The sequence below is a fragment of the Cynocephalus volans genome, chromosome 5, assembly GCF_027409185.1.
Source record: "Cynocephalus volans isolate mCynVol1 chromosome 5, mCynVol1.pri, whole genome shotgun sequence".
NCBI classification, from domain to species: domain Eukaryota; kingdom Metazoa; phylum Chordata; class Mammalia; order Dermoptera; family Cynocephalidae; genus Cynocephalus; species Cynocephalus volans.
In genome coordinates this window covers 156,371,598-156,396,667 of record NC_084464.1, presented here as the reverse complement: position 1 = coordinate 156,396,667, position 25,070 = coordinate 156,371,598, and the positions used below count along the sequence as shown (strand labels likewise).

General features: G+C 41.5%; 1 protein-coding gene across 10 annotated transcripts in view; it reads right to left on the bottom strand.

The window, feature by feature from the left end:
• Positions 1-25,070, bottom strand: part of TULP4 (TUB like protein 4) — a 246,577-nt gene that overhangs the window by 203,382 nt on the left and 18,125 nt on the right. For 4 of the 10 annotated variants that reach the window (XM_063097967.1, XM_063097964.1, XM_063097965.1 and 1 more), the window contains exon 2: positions 23,987-24,159. The exons of 3 other annotated variants lie outside the window; for them this stretch is intronic. The gene's annotated coding sequence lies outside the window, so the exon portion shown is untranslated. Of the gene's footprint in view, positions 1-13,611; positions 13,668-14,830; positions 14,868-23,986; positions 24,160-25,070 lie in introns of those variants that run through there. 3 more of the 10 variants (XM_063097969.1, XM_063097971.1, XM_063097974.1) reach the window with 3 other exon arrangements.

Genomic DNA, 25,070 nt, shown 5'->3' with positions numbered 1-25,070 from the left:
TACTATTTGCCCCTCATTTCGGAAGGATAGCCTTGCAGGGTAGAGTATTCTTGGCTGGCAATCTTTTTCTTTTAGTATTTTGAAAATATCATCCCATTCCTTTCTAGCTTTTAGGGTTTGTGATGAAAAGTCTGATGTTAACCTGATTGGGGCTCCCTTATAGGTGATTTGACGCTTCTCTCTTGCAGCTTTTAAGATTCTCTCTTTGTCTCTGAGTTTTGCCAATTTGACTATGACATGTCTTGGAGAAGGCCTTTTTGGGTTGAATACATTTGGAGATCGTTGAGCTTCCTGGATCTGAAGATCTGTGATTTTTCCTATACCTGGGAAGTTTTCTGCCACTATTTTGTTGAATATGTTTTCAATGGAATCTCCATTTTCCTCCCCTTCTGGAATACCCATGACTCGGATATTTGAACGCTTGAGGTTGTCTGATATCTCTCTCAGATTTTCTTCCATGTCCTTGATTCTTTTTTCTTCCTTTTTGTCTGCTTGTGTTATTTCAAACAGCCCATCTTCAAGTTCAGAGGTTCTCTCTTCAACTTCGACAAGCCTGCTGGTTAAACTCTCCGTTGTGTTTTTTATTTCGCTGAATAACTTCTTCAGTTCAGCAAGTTTTGCTACATTTTTTTTCAGGACATTGATTTCCTTGTACATTTCCTCTTTCAGATCCTGTATACTTTTCCTCATTTCATCATGATGTCTAGCTGAGTTTTCTTGTATCTCATTCAGTTTCCTTAGAATTATCACTCGAAATTCCTTGTCAGTTATTTCAAGGGCTTCTTGTTCTATAGGATCTAGAGTATGAGATTTATTAACCTTTGGTGGTGTACTTTCTTGATTTTTTGTATTTCTGGTGTCTTTTTTTTTGGTGTTTATTCATTGTGGCAGGGGGTTTCACAGTCCACCGGTTTGAGACTAATGACTAACTAGGATGTTGCTGTGGTTGCCAATTTGGTATGGCTCCCTCCGTGACTGCTCAGTTGGCCTCTAGTGTCTTGTGTGTGTGGTTGCCTCGGGTCTTGGGCTTCTCCGGGGATCCACCTTTCTGGTCAGCTTGTACTCTGCTGGGCTGGTGGATCACGTACCACAGGGTGTGTGATCTCTGTTGAGCTTTCACTTTCTGTACAGGACTTCTCCCCGTTCGGTGTGCTCTGTCCCAGGCTGTTAGATCGTGCAGTGGCGACCCCACTGGGTGTGTGGTTTCTGTCGAGTCTCCGCCTCCCTGGCCGCCCGTCTCCCCCCTCTGTGCACACTGTGCTGGGCTGGGGTGTGTCTTCTGCACCCCTCGTCTATCAGCTGGGCCTTCAAGACCCTGCTCAGCACCGCCTCGCCCAGGAAGTCTACCAGGTTTCTGCTAGGCACAGACGACCGGTCTCTCTGGGTGCCTTTGTAGCACTGTGTAGATCTTTCTCGGGTCTTGTTCACCTTTGTATCCCCCCAGTATAAACCGAGTCTAGTGCCCGCCTGCAGCCTGCTCTCCGGCAGGTTCAAGTGGACCTTGGCACTCTCCTGCCACACTATTCCCAACCAGAAAATCGTTAGGCTTTTTTCCAAACTGGTGGTCGCAGAGATGGTATCTGCCTCCCAGTAACAGGAAGTTTACCGGGGCCGGAGTCCAGGGTGTCGTGGAGTGACAGTCGGCCCGCCCGTACTTCCTAGCCCTCCCAACACTGGTCGGGACGCCCCACACCCCCAGCCCCGCCAGAGAACCGCGGAGGGAGTGGGAGAGGAGGCCGGCCCGCAGGGTCCGGAAAGCCCCGCGCCAGGCCAAGCAAATGGGCTCAGTGATGGCCGAGCAGGGCGGAGCTGCCCGCACCTGGGAAAATGGAGGCAGCACCGGGGCAGTGAGTGGCCTGGTGGTGCAGGCGGGAGCCACGTGGGCATCCACCCCCCGAACACAGCTGTGCCAGGGATCACTCACAGTGCTGTGCCAGGTCGGGCGCTCGCTCTGTCTCTGGTTTGTTGCCTTCCGTGTTCTCGGCGCTGCCGCCTCGGGCTGTTCAGTCGCGGCGCCGCTCGGGCGCTCCCAGGAATCTTCTTTAATGCCGGCCTGAAACCTCGAATCCTGAATAGGGCAGCTGGCCGCCTTCAGTGCGGCCCCAGCCTCCGGGATCCTGGCTGCATCCACCGCAGCCCTGGCGCCGTGTTCCCTGTTTCAAGACTTGCTTTTGCAGCTAAGAATCAGTTCTTTTCCTGCTCCACACTTCAAAGCTGATGCCTGTAAATGAGGCAGCCTCTCCTGCCGGGGGCAAAGTGGCGTTGAGCCCCCACGACCGGCCAGCAGCAGCAGTCCTCCCTTAAGAGATGGCCAGAGGAAGGTCCACAAGTTTCCCGACTGCCTGAGGCCCAGTGGCCACCTTTTCCACCTCAGCTACTCCGCGCCAGCCGCCGCAGCCACCGCCATCTTGAAAACCGAGAACTTCCTTATTCTGATAAAGAATATCTACCAACAATCTATAGCAAACATCATATTTAATAGTGGAACAATATAGGGGTGCATCACACTGTACTAGATAGAAATCCTAGCCAGAGCAGGAAGATGAGAACCTTACTATCACACTGCACTGCAGGTCCTAGACAGCACAGTAAGACAAGAAAAAGAAATAAAAGGTATAGGAAAGAAAACAACCTAGGCTGAAATCCCAAATGAATGCACATACAAATTATTAAAGGTGATTTCAGAAATGTTACGTCATTTAAAACCATGTAAAAGAAGGAATTATTATTCCCATTTTCCCTATGAGAAAACTGATGCTCAGAAAGGATTTTAGCAACCAACCTGAAGTTAAAATCCTTCAGCATATTAAGTGCTGAAGCCAGAATTCAAACCAACTGAAAATTTCAGTGCTCTTAACACTCGCCAAACAATCTCCCTTCTATTACTACTCACCCACTCTGCCATTAGGTTAAAGGACAGCTGCAATAATACCACTTGCCATCTTAAAAAAGTCACTTGATCACATTCACTGCCTAAGGATGACTACCTCTGCAGCCTTATCTTCCACCTCTGTCCACTGTAAAACTTATGCTCCTTTCAAAGTATACTACTTGTACCAAGCCCCAAGCTAACTCCTCTTATTACAGGGCTCATCTCAAATTCCCCCAGCTTTAGCCATCTGTCATGATGCGTCTTCAAAAGTACCTATTTCATAAATCCTTGCCTGCTCCTTTCTACTAGGCATGGACTTTTCTTTAATCTTCACAGCAAATTTTTCTCTTTCTTAAGTTGCTCATTCACTTTTCCACCACTTTATAAGTATTTGAGCCCCTACCATCCCCGCTAAATTGAGTTACTTAAAGGTAAGGACTTTTAAGTGCCTGTTCATCAAGACATCTAGCAAGTACAGTGCATACATTAGGTATTCAATAAATGTACATGTGATTGAATGAAGTGCTTTTTTTTGTACATGGTATTAAAAAACATTTCCCCCTAGAAATGAATGATCCTATGTAGGAATAAAAATGCTTTCCCAATGATGTTATAAATTGTATTCTTTTATATGCCAGTAAACTACAGGAAAAGTCTTTTCTTTGCCACAGGCAGAAATAAATACTCATGCATGCATACCTTTGGCCACACAGTTCCAAATGGAGCTTAATATGATTCCATTTACCCTGTAATTTGAACTCAGATTTGCCTGGATCCCAAACCCATATACTACCGTCTGCCTCCTCTCCTCACAGCACACATCCCATTGTATCCTAAGACTTTGTTGCCTGGTCTATCTTCCCTACTACACTGTGAACCTTCTGAGGGCAAGAAATATGCCTTCATCACTGCATCTCTAGACCTAGAAAAGAACTCAATAAATACTTGCTCAATGAATGATTATTAAATGTAGGGGAAAAACCAACATGCCAGCCCTTTCCAAAAACATCACTGTGTAGCCTCATAAAAGAATAAAGAGATGACCCTGAGTGGTAAATTACAGGTTCCATTATATTCAGTACTTTCTGATTAAAAAGGAAATTGCATATTTTAGAAAATTTTCCATTAAAAGAACTGAAATAAAAATTGGGGACTCTTAAAAGACTACATTTCTAGTCATCTAGAACACTGCAGTCTTTGATAGCAGTAAATAATTAAGCATAATTATATAATAAAATTTGTCTTGATATACTAATAAATACCATTACAATAAAGAGTTTCAAGTAGTTAAAAATATCCCCAAGCTCCTGCCAATGTCCCATAATTAGGTGTTTAGGTAATATTGCCATGCTGAAATATACTATAATGCTAGTAATATGGGACCTTTTCATAGACACATGGTAACACAGAACATTCAAACTAGTCTATGGTCTAGCATATATACAAGAACAAATAAGTTTAGGTGTAATAAAAAAAAAACCCTCTTGGCCATGGCTACAGAGGAAATACAAAGCATAAGTGGTTTCCCTTATGAAAAAGAGAAAAACATAGAAATAACTGCCAGAAAAAAAAAGGGGGGTGCGGCAGAACAACTCTGCATTACTTCCATACCACATTCCATATTCCCCAAAATTATTATATCTGTTTAAAGAAAGGTGAAATTGATTATGGTAAATCTGAACTTTAAAATGTCTTATGCATTACTACTTAAAAATTTTAAAGCTTAACTAAAACAAATTTCAGTAAACTTTTTTAACTTACAAATTTGAAGTTCTTTTCAAAGAAAGTGATTTGAATGGACTGTAACAGATAATGGCAGTTTGTAATTTCCCTAATTTTCTGACAGCCAAATATTTTCATGAATACCTATATATTGTTAAACTAAAATGAAAATAAAACACCAATTTACATCATGATGAGTAAATATGTTTTCACATCTGCTGCCATCTTTTTTACTTGCAAAAATAATCCCCTGGCATTTTCATGTTTCTCATATAGAAAGGGCTCAAATGGATAGCTGACATGCAGCCAGCAACTGAACAGAGCCCTGGCTACAGCCCAGCTGCAGTTGGGTTCTATGGGAGGGATGAGTTCCAAGTGATTCCTTCCAGGTTCCAATGGTAAGCAGAAGCGCCTGACCCTCGGCCAACAGATGGGTAGGGTAGACACCGAGAACATGCCCAGACTGTCCGTCCAGGCCAGAGGGCAGGGCAGAGTGGCAGGAAACAAAGTTGACCAATGGATCAGTGCCCATACAAATGGACACATTTCCAATTCTAAACATGTGCTTGGAACTACAAAGAAGTGATTGTGGGATATTCAACAATTTCCAACACACAGTGAGATTCCCAGTGTAATGAGCAGCACTTACAAACTGGCCTGGCACAGACGGAGTGAGTAGGCCCAGACTGTAAGGGAAACTTGCCAAAGGAAATCAGGTAGAAATCATCTCATCAACCAGGGACTGAGAGGGCAGAATACAGATGCCTACATCATAAACAGCCAGGAAAAATATTTCCTTATTTTGCCACAACTCTCACATAATGACTTTTTGGATAGAAGTATTTCCATCTCCTCATTACAATGGCACTACTATTCTTAATCAAGTAACAATAAACAAACATTATAAAACATCTACCAAGAAACCAGACCAAAACTAGAGTTCTAATTATATAAAGCTGAGTTCAAATTATATAAAGCTAACATAAAAGCACAAGATCTGGTCCCTGAACTTATTAGACAGTTCATAATCTGTTATGAAGGCAAAATTCACATACATGAAATAATCAGAGAACAATTAAAAGTGAAAGTATAGGACTACATAGGGGCTTGAATAATCAAAGATCCAGAGAAATCACACCAGCAGCAGAAAAGTATTTAGCCTGAAAAGCAGGAGAACTGCATCCCTGTACTATCTGTGAATACTAAGAAGGATGGAAGTGGTAGAAGAGACATATTTGGGGCAGATGATGTGTCGGTTAACCGTCATGGTCACAGCACCCCTATGAGGTAGATATTATCCCCATTCTACAGACAAGGAAACTGAGGTTCATACCTTGGACAAGTTACTTAACCATTGTGGTCTCAGTTTTTTCATTTAAATCAGTGGTTTTCAAACTGGGACCAGCAAAGCAATGGAGTTCCCTGGCAGCGACTCAGAGCTCTCAAGTGGGCAGGGCCCCATGCCAAATGTACCAAATCCTCTGGTCAACAGCCCAGTACCCTTTTCCCCATACAAAGTTTTGCCATCATGACTGCAGCACTGAGAATAGTACCTAGTATATGATCAGTGATGAGTAAAAACTTGAGGAATGAATGAAACGAGTGGAACATGACAACTGACTTTAAGCTGCCTCTTATTCATGGTGGCTCACTTCCTCACATGTCTAGTAATGCTTTTATTGTTAGCTCATATTTCAGAGCTCTTAATCAATGGGTTGAGGGTAACATTCTTCCAGAAGATATTTGTGTTTATTTCTGCCAAGCACTCCTGGGCCCCTCCAACTCAGAAGCATTTACATTAGTTTCTCAGCTTGGGGTTTTCCAGACCACGCAGGAAACATAAATTCAAACCCCAAACCAACAACAGTCTCAAAAGAGACTTTTTCAAAGCTAAGAAGCCTGCTTCCTTTGCTAAGGGATGTTTTTGCTTTTTGTTTTCCAGCCTTGCCTCCATCTGGCCTCCCTGAGACCCAGCCCCTGGTATAAACAGAGGCCTAGGCTGTTTTAAGTGCTCACTTCTCACTCTGACACTCACTCCTCTTCCTCTCTTTCCCCACCTGTGGATTTCTCTCACTTTCTTGTGATAAAGATATTTAAAGGATGTTTGTGGTATCTTTTCCAGTATTTCTAAGCATTTATAGGAGGGTTTTCCAGGATATCTGGCCAGCCTCATTTCCAGGAGGGGTTTTCAACTTCAGAGGTGGTTTAAAAATCATTCCCTGAGATAAACAAGAGCTGAAACCAGCTAAGCAGTCAAAGAAGGGGAGGTCACTCAAGGAGACTCCCAGAGTGGGTAAAAAAACACAACAAGCCAACACAAGAGAGATGCCAGACAGGAGAGAGAGGAGGAAGATACTGGATGTGGAGAAAGCTTTGCAGGGACAGAAGACAAAGGGCAGGAGTTCACTTCATCATGATTAGGAGACCAATCTGCATGTCAGGTATTAATCCTGAAGAGATGACTGGTAGGTAAATGAACATAATGATTATCTTTACTGGTACATCCACCAATAAACAGGATCACTTAAGAATATAGTATTATCACTTGCATAGATAACTCACCAAAAAACTACACAACAAGCACACAGATTGTAGTGGATTGAATTATGTTCCCCAAAACTCACTGAAGCTTGAATTGCGTCCCCCAAGTTTTATGTATTAGAAACTTAGCCCCCACTGTGACTGTTAAGAGGGTGGGAAACCCTATTATGGTAGTTGAAAGGTGGAGCCTTGAAGAGGTGATTAGATTGTAGGACCACACTGTAGTGAATAGATTAAAAATGGTGGTCATAGGTGTGCTTCTGAGGACTTTAAGAGAGAGGAGACTCTCTTTCTCTGCTCTGTCTCTGCTTCCACCATCTTGTAGTGTGAGACCCCTGGGTCACTGTCACCACCACCAGATGGACTTTGGACTTACCAGCCTCAGAAACAGTAAGCAATAAATGTCATTTTTCTTTATAAATCACCTAGTTTCAGGTATTTTGTTATAAGCAACAGAAAGGAACTAATACAGAAAATTGGTCCCAGAGAAGTGGGGTGTTGCTTATAACAAATACTTGAAAATGTGGAAGCGGCTTTGGAACTCATGTTAGGCAAAGGTTGGAGGAGTTTGGAGGACTCAGAAGAAGACAAAGAGACAAGGGAAAGTTTGGAATGTCTTAGAGATTGGTTACGTGCTGGTGAGCAGAACACTGATAGAAATATGGACTGTAAAGACCCTTTTAAGAAGGACTCAGATAGAAATAAGAAGTTTATTGGAATCTGGGACAAAGATCACCCTTGCTGTGAACTGGCAATGAATTTAGCTGCATTGTGTCCATGCCCTAGGAGTCTGTGGAAGTTAGAACTTAGGAATTGGGAACCAGAGTATCTGGCGAAAGAAATTTCTAAGCAGCAAAGCATTAAGGAAGCTGCATGGCTACTTGCAACAGCCTACACTGCGTTATGGTGGCAAAGACACAATGTAAAGCCAGAATTTAAAAGGGAAGCAGAGTGTAAAGATTTGGAAAATCTGCAGCCTGGCCATGTGGTAGAGAAGCAGGGAGCATGCAATGGTGCAGCCCAGTGACCATTAGCTAAGAAGATTAATACAAAGGAAAGGGAATATCAAGAGAAGGAGAAAAAGGCCCTGAAGTCATTGCAGGAGTCTCTGGGGCCAACTTTTCCATTTCTGGCCCAAAGACCTAGGGAGACAGAATGGTTTTGGGGAACAGGCCTGAGGCACCCTCCATGGGCTCGCTGTCCAGGACCACCTCAAGAAGCTGCTTCCAGCACCAGCACCCCAGCTGCTTTGGCTACTCCAGCTGTGGGTAAATTGGTCCCAGGTGTGACTGAACATGCAGCTTTGGAAAATACAAGCTGGAAGCCTTGGCAGCATCCACGTAGTGTTAGGTCTGCAGGCTCACAGAATGCTAGAGCTGTGGAGGCTTGGGAGCCTCCACCCTGATTTCAGAGGATGTATGGAAAAGTCTGGGGGCCCAGGAAGAGATCTGTCACAGGGGCAGAGTCACCACAGACAGCCTTCACTAGAGCAATGCCAAGGGGAAACGTGGGGTCAGAGTTACAGCCAAGAAACCCCATCAGTGCCATGTCTAGTGAAGTCATGAGAGCAGAACCGTCATGGAGACCCCAGACCTGTGGCATCACCAGTGTGCAACACCAGCTTGTGAGAGCTGAAGCATCACCTGAGACCAGGAAAACCGTAGAGGTGGAGCTGCCAGAGGACTTGGGGACCCAACCCCCGCAACAGCAGGCACAGAATGTTGAACATGGAGTCAAGTTATAAGATTCACCAGCTTTGAGATTTAATGCCTGCCCTGCTGTGTTTCGGACTTGTTTAGGACCTGTTTCTCCTTTATTTTGTCCTATTTCTCCCTTTTGGAACGGGAATATATACCCTATGTTTGTCCCACCATTGTATCTTGGAAGTAGATAACTTTTACTGACTTCACGAATGGGACTCTGAACTTTGAACTTTTGAGCTGAAACAAGTTAAGACTTTGGGGATAAAATAAATGTATTTGCATGTGAAAAAGACATGAGTTTTGGGGGGCCAGGGGCAGAATGTAGTGGATTGAATTATGTCCCCCCAAACTCACTGAAGCTTGAATTGTGTCCCCCAAGTTTTATGTATTAGAAACATGGCCCCCACTGTGACTGTTAAGAGGGTGGGAAATCCTATCATGGTAATTGAAAGGTGGAGTCTTAAAGAGGTGATTAGATTGTAGGACCATGCTGTAGTGAATGGATTATGGGCATGCTTCTGAGGGCTTTAAGAGGAGAGTCTCTTTTTCTCTCTCTCTGCTTCCACCATCTTGCAATGTGAGAACACTGGGTCACTGTCGCCACCACCAGAGGGACTTTGGATTTCCTAGCCTCAGAAACTGTAAGCAATAAATGTCATTTTTCGTTATAAATCACCCAGTTTCAGGTATTTTGTTATAAGCAACAGAAACAAACTAATACACAGATCCAGAGTTAAATAGAATACAAGCAGGACGTAGAGCACAGGAAGCCCCACAAACAGGGAAGTGAGATGAGTGAAGCAGAAGCTCCATTACTGGAAACAAATTATCACTGTGCTACACTACTATCAAGTCAGGAAGTTGAGAGCCCAAGCCAAATCATGTTACATATTATACAGGAGTTTTGATACACAGATCAGAGAATAAGTGAACCATCATCAATGGCTTGGAAACATTTATTATTCTGATTGAATTATCTGTGAATGTAGCCAGGCATAATGCTTCAAGATTTTTTTAAAATGATTTTCTTTTATCATAACAATGGCTATGTGTGGAAGATAGTTACAAGTTGGCAAAATGAGGCTCAAAACAGGTAGAGGAGGATTCATAGCCACCCCACTACATCTTAGCACTTCCAGATGCACATCTCTGTAGGTTTCATGTAAAAAATCTTCTGTATATGAAATACAAGAAGAATTCTAAACAGAGAAAGGGGTGACATGAAATGGGGTTCCTCAAGAAAGCAGCTGTGTTCCTGCAGGATCCAGATGCCTACTTCACACAGGTGCCATTACGATAACACTAACAGAAATGAAAAGTGTCAGAGAAAATGCAGCTGATTCATGACCACTGTTGTGCCCTGGGCAAGTGCACAAATATAACATGAGAAAATTAACAACAGAACTTAAATTTCATAGCCATTCTTCCCAGAAAACAGTGTTACCTCAAATAAAAGAGTAGACACTGGACTACAAGGAAAGGGATAAAGATCCAAATCTTCCCTCAAACCACATTTCAATTAAGGGCTATAATTATAGCTAATGTTCAAGAGTTTTGGGTTCAGGCAATGATTTATATCATCCAGGTTCTCAGAGGGGACTCATATTCATTTAACAAAAGCTTAGCTTTTAGCAGAAACAGATCAGTTCTATCTCCTTCAAGACCTTATACCACAATGTTAAGATATTAAATAAAACAGTATTTGTACAACTACATTTGGAGATACTCTTCATGGCCCAGGACCAAAAATAGAAAGAAAAATCGACTGCAGTTGGTAGGAAAAGGTTGTAAAACCAAAAAGCATAAATGGAAAGGAAGTACTTAATGAATATGTACTGTTGTTTTTATGAATCCATTAAAAGCAAGTCTCTTTCCAAGAAGAATTCAATGCACCTTACTAAAAGCACATACAAAATAAAATAAGATTATTTATAATAACTTTTAAAAGGGAAAACAGAGTTAAGAAAAAGGAGACAGTGAAAATGCTAACACTAAACATGAAAAACTTGGCCTTAAGAGAGAATGAGGATGGCTTACATTAATGTTATTATCAGAAATGAGGAAACTGGGCTGCCTGGTTAGCACACTTGGTAGAACATGGTGCTGAGAACACCAAGGTCAAGGGTTCAGATCCCCCTACTGGCCAGCTACCAAAAAAAAAAAAAAAAGAAAGAAATTAGAAAACTGTCCAGTTACCCAGGAAAGACATTTTTTCTAGTATTGAATTCTGAAAACATTTCACCGGTGAGGCACTGTAGAAGAGCCATCAGATGGTGGAAAGGATAATCCATAACAATTTTACACAAATACAGGATTTACAATTATATCCTACAGCAGGCATGAATCAAAGCTTAGCATTTAGTGGGTAAATCGGTAACAGCAGTTTCCTGAGGGCCATGGTCCAAAACTTGCTATAGACAGAGAAGACAAGAGAATACATCCTCTCCATTCTTTCTAAAAATCATGACTCCCAATAAGGCTAGTTAACAAACAAGCTAAACAATGAGGCATCTCCCTGCCTCCCTGTTTACCAGTTAAATGTTATGACCTGTCCTTGTCATCCCTTCAGGCTGATGGAAGGATAAAAACCAGACTGAGAAGACCACCTATTTAGGCCAGGTCTATAAATAAAGAAATTAAGGCAGGAATTTCAACCCAGGAGTCCAAAGTCTGAATTATCTCTCTCAGATACCAGTAAAATGCATACAAACAAAGGAGATGCTGTTTCTTTCCCCTTCTGCCTTTTTGAATATCCTTCCCAGAACACTCTCAAGGTTAGGCAACTCAACGTGTTCCCATCTGATAATCTAGTCCCCCCATCCCCAGTCACTTGCTCAAAAGTGCTCAAAAAGTGCACAAAAGCTATAAAAGGCTATTTTTTCTCAGATTTAATATAAGATACCTACTATTTACTTATTTTTAAATAAGATACTGTATTAAAAAAAATAAAGACCACCTAAATTTATTTACCCATCCATCTACTCATTCATTGGACAAACATCTGAGTGCCAAACATCCCAGGCACTGTGCTGAGCAGTGGGGAAACTATGAATAAAACAGACTTGACTTTCTAAGGCAGGTGACAAATGGCAGAGTTTCTCTCTCCCAATTTAAACTGTTAAAATGTGTACTTCAAGATAAAAGTGCACCTTTCAAATATCACTAGAATGTAAGACTGACCTATGCAAACCTAAAGATGGCTTAGGGCCTCAAATACAAAATCATATCTTCAATTATCCACCCAACTATGGTTACCTCCATAAGGAAAGCTAGGTTTTCTGCTTTGTCCCCACAACCAACAGTTTTCAAGCTACACAGGCACAGAGGCAGGGCTTCATTTAAGGTGGAAATCAAATTATACAGAGACTCCTCCTGACCAGTTTTTTCCTTTGGCATGAAGCAGTTTTTAATTTCTCTCAGGAATTTCTATAAGACATCAATCTTCATAATAAATAAAATCTCTATTCAGGCAGCCACTTGTTTCAAAAAGCTAAGAAAATGGATTCCTGGTAAAGAAAAATGAAGAAGAGATGACTTGAACCAGAGAGGAAAAGGTAATAAATGATCAGTTGAAACAGTAAAAAAGCAATAGAAAAAGATACAGTGGCGTAAAAGCACAGTATCATGCGTTTGGCATGGCTTCAATTATTCATTTTATAATGTATAAGATTTCCTTTCTTTAAATGCATTCGTATTACTTTGGTCTTGCTACTATAATATGATTAATACTATACTACGTTTCTAATTAAGATTCACGCTGAGGCCCAACTCCCAACAAACAACATTCGAGTTGATAAATAAAGAAAATAAAGCCAAAATATAGGAGAACTATGTGATTGTCTTGCTTAGTGAATTGTCAATTTTGACTCCCCAGTTACTGAGAAAGTCAAACCCTTCCATCTACCACGATGCATCTGATGATGGTTAATGCCTCACATGAAGCCTGGTCATAATAAGCATCGCCTCATTTCACCATGTCATTCTGAAATAACAGCCTTCTAGTCTGGGGAATGACTGTTCCCGCAGAGGTTCACACACTGAATCACAAGCCAGGCAAGTATAAAGTGTTCACAGCTGTCTGCTGCTTTGAGCACTTCTTGGAAGAGGATGAATAGGTCTGTTGTATATTTCAGTAAAAACACAGGAGGAGGAGGAGGAGCGAGCCCAAGGACACTTTCCCAGTTATGCTACTGTCAAATGAATGGCCTGGAAAAGGGAGATTCTCTGTTTTCTTTCTTTCTTTTTTTTTTCCTCCTCTCTTTTTATTAAACATAATTATCTGAAATTAAACACAAATGAAGTCATTTGAAATTAACGTTTGTACCATTTAAGCCATATGTTAAAGACCTTCCTCATGAATGATACAGATATGATAAACTTAGGCTACAAAGTATTTTCTAAACATATTAGTACCAAACACAATATTTTTATCTTCCCATGACATTAAGATCAGAATATAGCAGTCAAGGAAAAAGAATATATTTTCTTTCTATCATATTGAGCTAAAATCATGGATAAGGACTAAAGCAGTTTATGTATAAATTTAACAGCACCTTTTAAAAGTTTAAACTACATGGTAGAGAACATATACAATTTAACTTCTGAACAATTATTAATCGTTCTACATTATCAAGAACTTTGGCTAGTGTTCTGGACCTGCATGGAGTCTGTGTAAAGGAAGTCTAAGTACACTCAGCTAAGCTCCCTAATTGCAGAGATTGTGACTTACCTCTGAATTTCGTCACTCTCACCAGTCCTCCCATGGTGACTTACCTATAATAGGCCCTCCAGGATTATTTATTCAATTAGATGTTTACAGGGGAAAATATCTGGATCAAATAAAAAAATACTTGCTGGCATGTATTAAAAAACAAAATAATAAAACAGGTAAAATGATCAAGAAAAAAAAATTGCACTACTGTCAAAGCAACTGCTCTTCTAAACCTATGATAAAAAACTGTTCTCAAATTAAATCAGACAAAAAGTATTATCCAAGTAACATTCCTTTTTTATTTTTATTTTTTTCATTGTACATGTGATACAATTTGATGTTTCGGTACATGCATATATTGTATAATGATCTAATCAGAATAGTTAGCATATCTATCACCTAAACATCCATCACTTATTTTTGGTTATAACATTCAATACCCTCTTTTCTGACTATCTTGAAATACACTATACAATATTATTAGCCATTGTCATCCTAGAGCACCAGAACTTATTCTTCCTATGTAAATGTAACTTTGTACTAGTCTACCAACCTTTCTCCGAATATTCCATTTTTTTTTCTCAGAAAGATCTAAGCATATGTATTCGAAATTAAGCATTTCAACCTATTTAATCAACACAAGCATAAAGACAAACTTTTAGTTCTAATAAAAACATCTTTTGAAAAGTGCTGGGTCATTTTGCACATAACCAAAACAACAATGTTCTGCATTTCTCCTCTAAACACTCCCAAATGCACTATATGAAAACAACTGAAGGGAAAGATACAGTGCTAGACTTGTTCTTTCTTTATGAAGCTCTACTGTCAACACGGCTCACTGTACTACACAGAACACATTGGATATCTTTAGGAGTCTCAAAGGAGCTATGAAAACAAAGACCCTACCCTTCCCCCAATATTTCATCTAAAGCAAATAGAGCATAGTCCACTTGATTGACAAGCAGCAGAGTTAAGATCACTTAAAGATCTGTTACTCCATGCTTGTAATGATGAATTTAGAACAACAGGAAGAAAGCCCACATCCACCTCCGCCTTCCACTGAGAGTGCTCCACACAAACCAGAGTTTGGGCTCTGGTACAGTAAGGGCCACAATATCACAGGAAGTAAAGAGAAGTCCAGGGATCAGGCAATGGGGGTTGATAGGATGGTCTCTGAGTGAAGAAAACAGAGCTGCCTCCAGCCAAGCTTGAGATCATCCAGAAAGACCACAAAGATTACTGCTGCCAGAAAAAGAAGGGATATTTCTGGGACCAGCCTACCTGGGACCATTGCAGGAAGGAGTAGATTTAGGATATCTCTATCACTGAAGTGAATGCTCTACAACCTGAGAATCATCCCAAGGTGTCCCAGTATTAAGATCTGGTATGTAAGATGCAGAGCAAGAGCTTCCATACAAAAGCCAAAAGTTGCTCTCCAGGCCACCAGAAAGTCAGAGTAACCAAACCTAGTATGACACTGGAAACAAGATACCTATCTATACAACCCACACTGAGTTATCCCAGCAGCTGAAAAAGCAACGGGGGGGAGAGGGGGGAGAAGAGGAGGAAAAGAGGAGGAGGAGGGGAAGGGGAGGGGAGAGGGGGAAGAAAAGGAGGAAGAGGAGTTGTTGCTGCTGCCAATTCTTGCTTCTGGTGGCCCTAATATAAACTTCCCCAATTAATCCACAGACTATGTTCTCAAAGTCTTTCTGTAATTGGGTGTTCAGAACTCTGAATAAATATTTCTAAAAATAATGTCCTAAACATTACCACTGCTACACAGGCTAGTCTACAAAAGTCACTTTGGCCCACGATGTACTTGGGCTGTAACACCAACAGCACCTTCTCTGATACTCTTTAACATCCACAAGAAGATCTCATTACCCTGACCTCTCGGACTGAGGGATCATTACAGGTGACATTCAAGACCCTGAGAAACTAGGCAAACAAACATCTGTGGATTCTAATAACTTAGGTGCTCTCTATTTGCATAATAGAAAGAGCTCAGTAGGTTTGTGGAGAAGAAAGTGCTGCTTTGCATCCATTATTTTCCAATTATTTCAAAAAAAGATAGCGCTGGGGGAAGGGATCTAATGGCATAGCCTGTACCAGGCTAGGACAACCTACACTGATTTGCTGTTACCTGTATAAATTATGAGCTCAATACCAGAGAACAGCTGAAGCAGTTACTAATTAGGGTCATGTTTACCCTTCCATTGTCAACTAAGAACACAGTTTTTGTTGCTTTAAAGGAAAGGTCTCTCTGGTTTATTACAGTCATTACTCCCGCTCGGTAAGAGAGAATGTGCTCCAATTTGGAAAGTATGTGTGAACTGCACACTCCTACATCTCATAGCAGGGGCCCAGCCTCACTCAATACTTTCACAGAATAACACTTCTTTAGAAGTCACAGGGTCTTAAATAAGCTGATAATTTACTGTCCTCCTCCACAATGGAACTACAAACAAGATCTTAATTAATTTGCTAACAGTTATTGCCTGTTTACTAATATTAGCCCAAATTCTATAATTTTGCTTACTACAGGAATTCTCATAAAACACATTTTCTTGGACATTTTCTGAGAGGTTTGGTTACTGAAGAAAATAAAAGAACTTGCCATTAAAGTAGCTGTACATCAAGGTGGTTTCAGAAGAATACCTAGGGACAGTGACATAGAGCTGCAGTGGGCTAGGGTGGGCATTGAGAGAGCTTAAGTAAGTCACAACTGTGATGGTACAGATGGCTAGACTACGTGCTCAATTTGCAAATCAATGACAGGAGAATTGGAACAGGTGAGAGTCTGACTGGGGCTTTGAAGGTCACCTTTCCAACGGCTTTCATAGGCAGGGACGGCAGGGACGTGGCCAAACACTTACAGGCTCAGCGCCTCCCCATGCATGCAAGCTCCCCTGACCAGCTTCCTTCCACCATCCATGTCAAAATTGCCATAGGTTAGGCAGTAGCGGTCTCGTGACAGGAAGTGTGACACACGAGGAAGATGGATAGGTCCAAGAGTAAAGCAACAACACGTTGCTTTTGTTACTTTAGAAGAAAGGTCTCTCTGGTTTATTACAGTCATTACTCCCCCTCCGTAAGAGAGAATGTGCTCCAATTTGGAAAGTATGTGTGAACTGCACACTCTACATCTCAAATGCAGTTGCAAATGTCCTGGGACCCAGTGGCCTGTGGGTTCCAGAAAGTGGCAGAACTGTACAAGCATTCCACAACTTACTGAGGGGTTGTGTTCCAGTCTACATAAGATTCAGCTCTTTTGGAACTCAGAATTCATTTCCCAACTGGAAAAAGTTAGGTTTCTAATGCAGTCTAAAATTTAACCTGTTCTTATTTCTTTCAGCATTTATTGAGCTTTAGCCCTCAGGGAGCATATATCCTAATGGGGAGAACAACAAAAAGGAACAGATAAATAAAAAGCATTTTATTTATGAGGCAAGAAAGACTTTGGCACATATGGAAGAATACCAGGAGGTAGGGGGAGCAGTAGTGAAGGAGCTTAGGAGGGGTCTTGCAGTCCACAGAAAGGAGCTTATATTTTATTCTGAGTGCAGTGGAAAGCCACTGCATAGTTTTAAGGAGTGTACCGAAATGTTCTGGTTTTCACTTCAGGACAGTATTGCTGCTATGTGGAAGAGATGTGAGAAAGAACAGAGTAAAAGCCCAGGCAGGAAGCTGCTGCAGTGATCAGGGAGAGCCGATGGTGGCCTGAATCAAGATGCTCACTAGAGAGAGGGAGAAGAGAGCAGCCTGGAGATATGTTTTGGAGTTGGAATCAACAGAACTTCTGATGAACTAGTGTGGGAGAGGAAACGGAGGGATCACCGCTTTGTCTGTAAAATGTGCATAACCACAGTAACACAGTAATGGTCACACTCAGTCTCTGCCAGGACTGTTTTCTGAGCTCCACCACCAGCTGAGGGACCTTGAGCAAGTAACTTGATCTCTCTGTGCTTCAGGTCCATTAGGGATAATAATAGTACCTACCTCATCAACTCGTGAAAATTCAATGAGTTAGTATCGATAACATGCCTAAAACAGTTCCTGGTATATACTAGGAGCTATGTAATCTACAAGAGTGTTTCAAAAACATTCGTGGAAAAACAGAATTAGAAGATAATACAATGTTTCTTTGAACTTTCTGAAGTACTCGCATATTGCTATTACCATTACTATTATTACCATAGTACTACTGTTAGAACTAAATAGATTATTTGCATTACTTCATGTAATACTTTTAAGGCAGTGCCTGGTACATAATAAATTCTCAATAAACGTTAGCTATTATTCTTACTATGAATAATTCCCAGTTGGTGGTGGCAAGAACAAGAACTGAGCAGACAAAGAATGGGACAGTGGCAGGGTGGTGGCTATGAACAGATCCAGAGGGCCTATGGAATAGGTTCCACTCGACATAAGTTTGTAACATCTGGGAGACATCCAAGTGGCAGGATCAAGTAAGTAGCTGGACACTTGAATCTGAACCTCAGAGGAAGTCTGGAATAGAGATACTGACTTAAGAGTCATGGACATAAAGATGAGTTAACCACAAAAAATGGTGAGCTCAGAGAGGAAGAGGATGAAGATGGAGGAGAAGAGGAGAGGTTCATGTAGTGGTGAAACTTATGGAGCCCCAACATCCCAAGTCAGGTAAAGGTGGACAAACCAGCAGGGGAGACTGAAAAGGAAGAGCCAAGAGGGAGGAGGAAAACCAAGAGAGAGGAGTTCTAACAGCTGAGCGAGGAGAGGGCCTGCTGAGAGGTCCAGTTGGATAAAGACATTGCACGTGGCTACCTGAAGGTGATTTGTGATCTTGATGAGGTCATTTTTAGCATCTTATGTACTCATTCCAACTATACCTGTCATTTACAACACTGTCTATACAAAGAACATGCATTCCATGGCATCATAAAGCACTGGAAAAAAAACTGACTCTGGAGTCAAAAGAACCAGGTCCAAGCTCCGGTGAGGTCTCAGGTAAGTCCCCGAACAACAAGGGCCTGCATATTCTCCACAGGTAAAAACGACAGTGTTGGACCAGATTCCCAAAGCCAGGTCAGGAGTTCCCTAAGTGACTACAAACCAAATAATCAAAGTCCATAAGCTCTTTTTCAGTATTTAAAACATTTACTGATCATTTCTTCAACCTTCAGCTATGGTTGAGGATAAAATATGTACTGAGAACAATGCATCTAATATGGTAAAGTTACACAAACTAAATTGTTACATTTCTTTGTTTCTGACTGACTCTATACATTTGGGAAGCAGCAGCGGTTAAGAAGAGGGACTCTGGAGGCTGACGGCCTGATTTCAAATCCTGGCTCCATCACTCACTACTTCCTGCATGACTGGAGCTATGTTATTTAACCACTCAAGGTCTCAGTTTCCCGATCTGTAAAATGGGGATTATGACAAAAGCTATCTCAGAGAGCTGTTGAGGGTTTTAAATGAGTTAATCTTCGTAAGCTCTCAGCAGGAGCTCTCTGTTGGTTTCTTCCTTCCTCTTCTTTCTCAGTCTCCTCTGCTGGCTCCTCTACCTTGACGGAACCTGGGATGTTGGGGTTCTCTGAGGCTCACTACCAGATCCTCTTCTCCTCCATCTCCATCCTCTCCCTGCGGAGCTCATCATTAAGCATACAATTAAGTACTGAACAAATGTGAGCTATGAATACCATTATCTTGCACTGAACAAAAATTCCTAGCTATCAATAAGATCACAGTCATAGGGGGGAAGGAGAGAAAAAAATAATAAAAAGGAGAACCTGATGGTAAAAACATTGGTGACCACTGGTAACTACCAACTCAAAAACTCTACTTCTGGATGCTTGAAGCACATCTGCCATTGTATCATATGACAGTTGGCACCTTGAATTAAAATCTAGTGGATAAGGCTTTCTCCCTTACCAAATTATCACCTCCCTGAGGACAGTATCCACATCTGACTTAGCAAAAGCATATGATCAGCAGCTGTGGAACTAATTTCTTGGTACTCAATCCCTTACTCCTAAATTCACTCCTAAATTCTAATTTAGAAGTTAAAAAATCTCAACTTTTTCTGTAAATGCTTTTAAAGCCTCCACAGCACAGGTTCTCCATTATGTCCTTTCAATGACTTGCCCACTCCTATCCCTTGCACACACCCTTTGTCTCACCTGAAGCAAATGCTACAGATTTTCAAATGTAGCATTTCAATAAGTATCCCCATGCACAGATTCATTCTCAGCGCTTTGTCACTTTAAAATCTAACTTTTCAGAACAATTTATATTACTTTAGGAGGATAGTTACACCTAAATAAAAGCTACTCTTTCAAAAACAAAAACAAAACAACAACAACAAAAAAAGCTACTCTTTCAAAATTTCTAAAGTGGAAAAAAAAAAAAAAGGACGCCCTCTGAGCTACAGGAGACAAAGCCTGTGTGAGTTACATGTTTCTGTGCCCTTCCTCCTCATCAATGAGTCATGACACAATGTGAGGAAGCTGGACCAAAATAGCTACCCACCTGACTAGGTCTTTAAATGCCTTCATTATTACAACATGATGAGCAACAGTTGATAATGAAACAAACAAAACAGGACAGAGCAGAGACTACTGGCAAAACTGCTGATATTAGATAGACTAATTACAGTATATATTTACACTAGATTGCTATCTAAACTCTGAGACAAAAGCGAAGGCAGGTTTGAAAGTTGCCACATTTAAAATGTGCAATGGAGGGCCAGCCCGTGGCTCACTCGGGAGAGTGTGGTGCTGACAACACCAAAGCCACGGGTTTGGATCCCTACATAGGGATGGCCGGTTAGCTCACTTGGAGAGTGTGTGCTGACAACACCAAGTCAAGGGTTAAGATCCCCTTACCGGTCATCTTTTAAAAAATAAATAAAATAAAATAAAATGTGCAATGGAGCCTGAAGTATCTTTCCTCTAATTTGGGAGTGATTTTTATCAGTGAAGGATACAGAACTTCAGGAAGAAGTTTAGGGAAGGATTAATCCCTTACCCCTTATTCCTAAAGAAATTTAGGGAAGCAGCTTAGGGAAGAATTTAAAAAAAGAATCAATAGAAGATGTGTGTTAATTTTAGCTGCAATGATCCAAAGTGAAGTGTGAAATGAGGAAAGCAGCCAAGGGGACACTGAGGCAGGACATGTGTACAAAGTGCCCACCCCAGACCCAGCACGGGGCCAGGTGCCAGCAACACCAAGCTTAGCAAAACCCAGTCTCTGGTCCTGAGGAGCACCCAGCACCATGGAAGAAGACAAGCAAAATGGGTAAACTTCACTACTACAACATAAGTGCTGTAACCAATGGCCAACAAAGTGTTCTGGGCAGAGTGGAGAGAATCCTGAAGGAATGGCTGGTCCTGGGCAGCATAAAGCCACTGCTCCCACTGCTTCACTTGACCAGCCTTTAAAAAAAAAAGAAAGTAAAAAAATTTTTTAAGGTTGGCCAGTTAGTTCAGTTGGTTAGAGCATGTTGCTGAGAACACCAGGGTCCGGGGTTTGATCCCTGTACTGGTCAGTAGCACCGTCCCCCCCCCCCCCAAAAAAGTGTAATTATGAAAATCATAGAGACATGAAAAATGCTTATTCTGTGTTAAATTTTAAAAGCATACAAAGGTATTAAAACTATAAAAACGTATATGAGAATTCAAGAGAATGTTGTCCTTAAGAGTTACAATAATGGTGGAGACCATAGGTGATTTTTTCCCTATTTTACAAATGTACTGCAATATTTTGGGGTTTTTTTATGCTTAAACTCATAAGAACAGCAAAGAATGACACATAGGTATAATACCAAAAAGGGAAGCTAAAGTGTCTGTAACCACAGGCTTCCTCACCTCTTACTCCTTCCTCCATTCACACAATCATAAATCTGAAATGGAACACAAAGGTCTTGTATGTGCTGAATATGTGGGGGCTGCACAGTGACCTAAGAACTGAGAGGAAGCTCTGCGCACACACGTAAAATTTAATTTTAATCAAATAAACAGTTTTCCTCTTACTCTCATTTTCAAAGTTTAAGAAGAAAACAAGTATTAGCCTTACCTGAGCCAAAATTTTCTATCAGTGTAATTTCTTCCCTAGGCATTACTTTTAAGCTACCTCAACTCTTTTGTGGGAGATGGCTAAGCTCTAAATAACTAAGTAAAGAAGTTATCATCAAATAAAAGTCTTTTTAAAAAGGAGGGGTGGGAAAGTGAAATGGGAAGAGGATCAGACCAGGGATCAGAAGGCAGGTTTTGGTCGACCTGCCAGGTCCTGGCCAGGTGACCCAGCACGGAAATGGAGAGACTATCTGCTCTGCCTAGAACACTATAAAGATCAAAGATGATGTTTGTAAAGACGCTCTGAAGAGGATAACACGCTTTATAAAGTAAAAGGTGGTGTCTTGTCAAATGTACACTATTAATTTGACCTGTTTGTGTTGTCATAAGGAACCACATAAAATCAGTCCCCTCATATACACTTTTCTATGTTGTTCATTACTTGTAACTTGTCGTTTTAAAGGCACAGAGTCTCCCCAGTCCTCGTAGCTGCCCTGGTGCTGCATTTTTGATGACAGAGGTACAGTTCAAGGCATTCTATTTAAGGAAGGACATTTCTGGGGCATCCCCAATGGACCTGCAGAAGAAAGGGTCACATGGAATACAGGGTTTCCATAACCTACATGCAATGCTCCCAATTTTCATTCAACAGCAGGGCTCTTTCAGCACTATTTTGGAAAACCACTTGGCTTTCAAATCCTTTAAAGCAACAATAAATGTTTCCTAGCCCACTGAAGGAAGGAAATTTAGTAGGATGAGGGGCATGTCAGAGCAGCTTTGCAGGGGCATCTTCCATCCAGTGATGTTTATTCAGGTGCCAACCATGCCCCTCCCCCTCAACACCTGTACGATATTATTACCACACAAGTTACATTTTCTGGGGAAAGAAAATGGTTTGAGTTTTAATTTTAAATACACTAATAAGTCCAATGAGTAATAAACCACTTTTATGACTAATGTGCAAATAAAGCACATCCTGGACATCTGAGAAGACAACAAACCAACACATACTGTATATAAATTCCCAATTCTCAAATGACACTAATTCTCAGAATTATCAGACCAATCTTTCTTCACATTAAAGATCATTTCAGCAGCGCCACCACTGTCTTCACCACTGGTCACTTCATCTTTGCAGAGGCTCCAGATTTCTCCTGAACAGTGCTTCCATCAAGGCAGTGGGTCCTCTGTGCATATCCCCACACTTCAATTTCACTGAAGTTTCGTATTTTATTCAACAAGCAGAGTTTTATTAAATTTTTTCTTTTTGATAAATTCATTCACATTACAGACCCAAGCTTCTACCAACTTTAATGCCCGTTCTTTTATTTAGCCAAAACTTCTGTTTTCTGGCTAATAACTTTCTCAGAATTTTCACCCCCTCAACACTAATAATTGCCTTTTTTTTCACAAAGAAGCAAAGTCTTCTGCAGTTCAAGAGGTTACTGTTTATAAATTAAGTATAGGATAACAAAAGCCCTTGAGGCTGAAATGTTAGGTGGCTGGCTAGGCTCACTTCCCAAGCCATTTACTCCGTAAGTATCTAGTTCTTATGAAATAGCCCTAGAGCCCAGCCTGGCTGTAATTAGTGCTTCAGCCAAATTACAAATAACTGCCCATCATGGCCCTTCAGGGGTCACTGGTAAACAGTTCAAGACCTGACTATTAAATCCAAGAATGCTAAATGTTGAGTGTACTCACTGAAAGGCTAAACAAAAGATCTAATGTCAACCTAAAAATATCCCTAACACAAACTGGCAATGAGTCTCTGAAGTACCACAGGTAATTTATATTTAAGTGGTCAGGGGGAGGGGGGAGTTTTAACCTAGCACACGAATTGTGTGTATGTCCCCAGCACCGAGCACAGTCCTCAGCAAGGAGTGAGTTGCAGGAAGACTGCAGATGGGCCTGAGGCCTGGGTGGTCTGAGGGATACCACCCCGGGGAATCTGCCTCTGGCAACTGACCTCTGCTCCATGCATTCTCCTAGGGAGCACCCGGGGATGCATTAGGCTTGTTACCAGTTACTTGAATCTGAGAAGCAGGCAGCCCACACCTAAGGTCTCCAGAATAGCTCTGGGAACCAGAAGGGCCTACTGTAAAAGATGTGCAAATGTATACAGGGCTTGCAGAGAAGTGTGCACATGCTGAGTGGGGACAAGGGTTCAGTGTCTGTGGCAGCAGGTGTCTTCACAGACATGATGCCATGGTAGGAAGGCACCAGAGCTTCTCCCACCTACATGAAGGTGCACCCTTTACCAAGGCAGACACTGCCAGCTATCCACCCAATGTCCAGTCTCTCCTTCTTCCTTATCCACAGAACCTCAGTTTTATTTGGGACAGCAAAATTCCTATACGAAAGATGCAATTCCCAGCCTCACCTATAGTTCAGTGGCTGATGAAAGGTAACTGGAAGTCAGGTAGATGTTGGCGGGGGAACTAACTGGGCTGGAAGGTAAGTCCTCTTGCCCATCCCCTCTCTCTCTTCTTCCTGCCTGGCCGTGTGTGACTGAGCAGCTCCCGCAGTCGTCTTGCACCTTCAGGAACTCTGATGCTAAAGACGGAGAGAGAGAAAAATGGGAATCTCAGGACCTGATGACCAAGGAGCCAGCTAATCAGCTTGGGACTGCTGCCTCCAGACTCCTTCTACATGAAAAGTAAACATTAATCTTGTATGAGCCATTTATTTGAGTTTTCAGTTACATACAGCTGAACCCAACCCTCATTAACACACTTATATTAAAGGAACTCGTATCCTTTGCCAGTATTTTTTAGAGTCTCCATCAATCAATTCATTGTCACATTTTGATAATATTTATGTTCAAATAAATATCTGATGGACAAATGAATAACTGGATCCTACCCCTGAAGCCCAAGACATTTATTTGCTTCTTGAGTTATCTCCAGTTTTAAAGCTTGCTAGAAGTTCCAAGACGGCCCCGAATAACCCAAGTCCTCTGTGGGAACATCTTATAGTCTTAAGCCATCTCAAGCCTAGTGGCAGAGAGGAGAAAGTACACTTATAGCCCTTATTCTTCTTAACTTGTTGATCATGTCCTCAGTTCAAAATGTACTGTACAAAATGGTAGCCACTAGCCACATATGGGTATTTAAATTAAGTACAATTGAAAAAATATATAAATTCTGCTTCTCAGTTGCACTAGCAACATTTTAACTGCTCAATAGCTGCATGAGTCTAGTAGCTACCTTACTGGGTAACACAGATATAGAAAATTTCTATCATCAAAGAAAATTCTACTGGAGAGCACTGGTGCAGAAACACACTTTTTCCCTTGGCTTCTGTGACAACCAGCCCTCTCCTAAGTTTCCCTTCTACCTCATTAGTAATGCCTAATCCCCAGGCCCTCATCCTCTATCTACTGCTCAAATGCTGGTATTTCTCAGAGTTCTATCCAAGTCCCTCTTCTCTCCTCACTCTGCTAGGGGATCTTCTATGGCAACAAC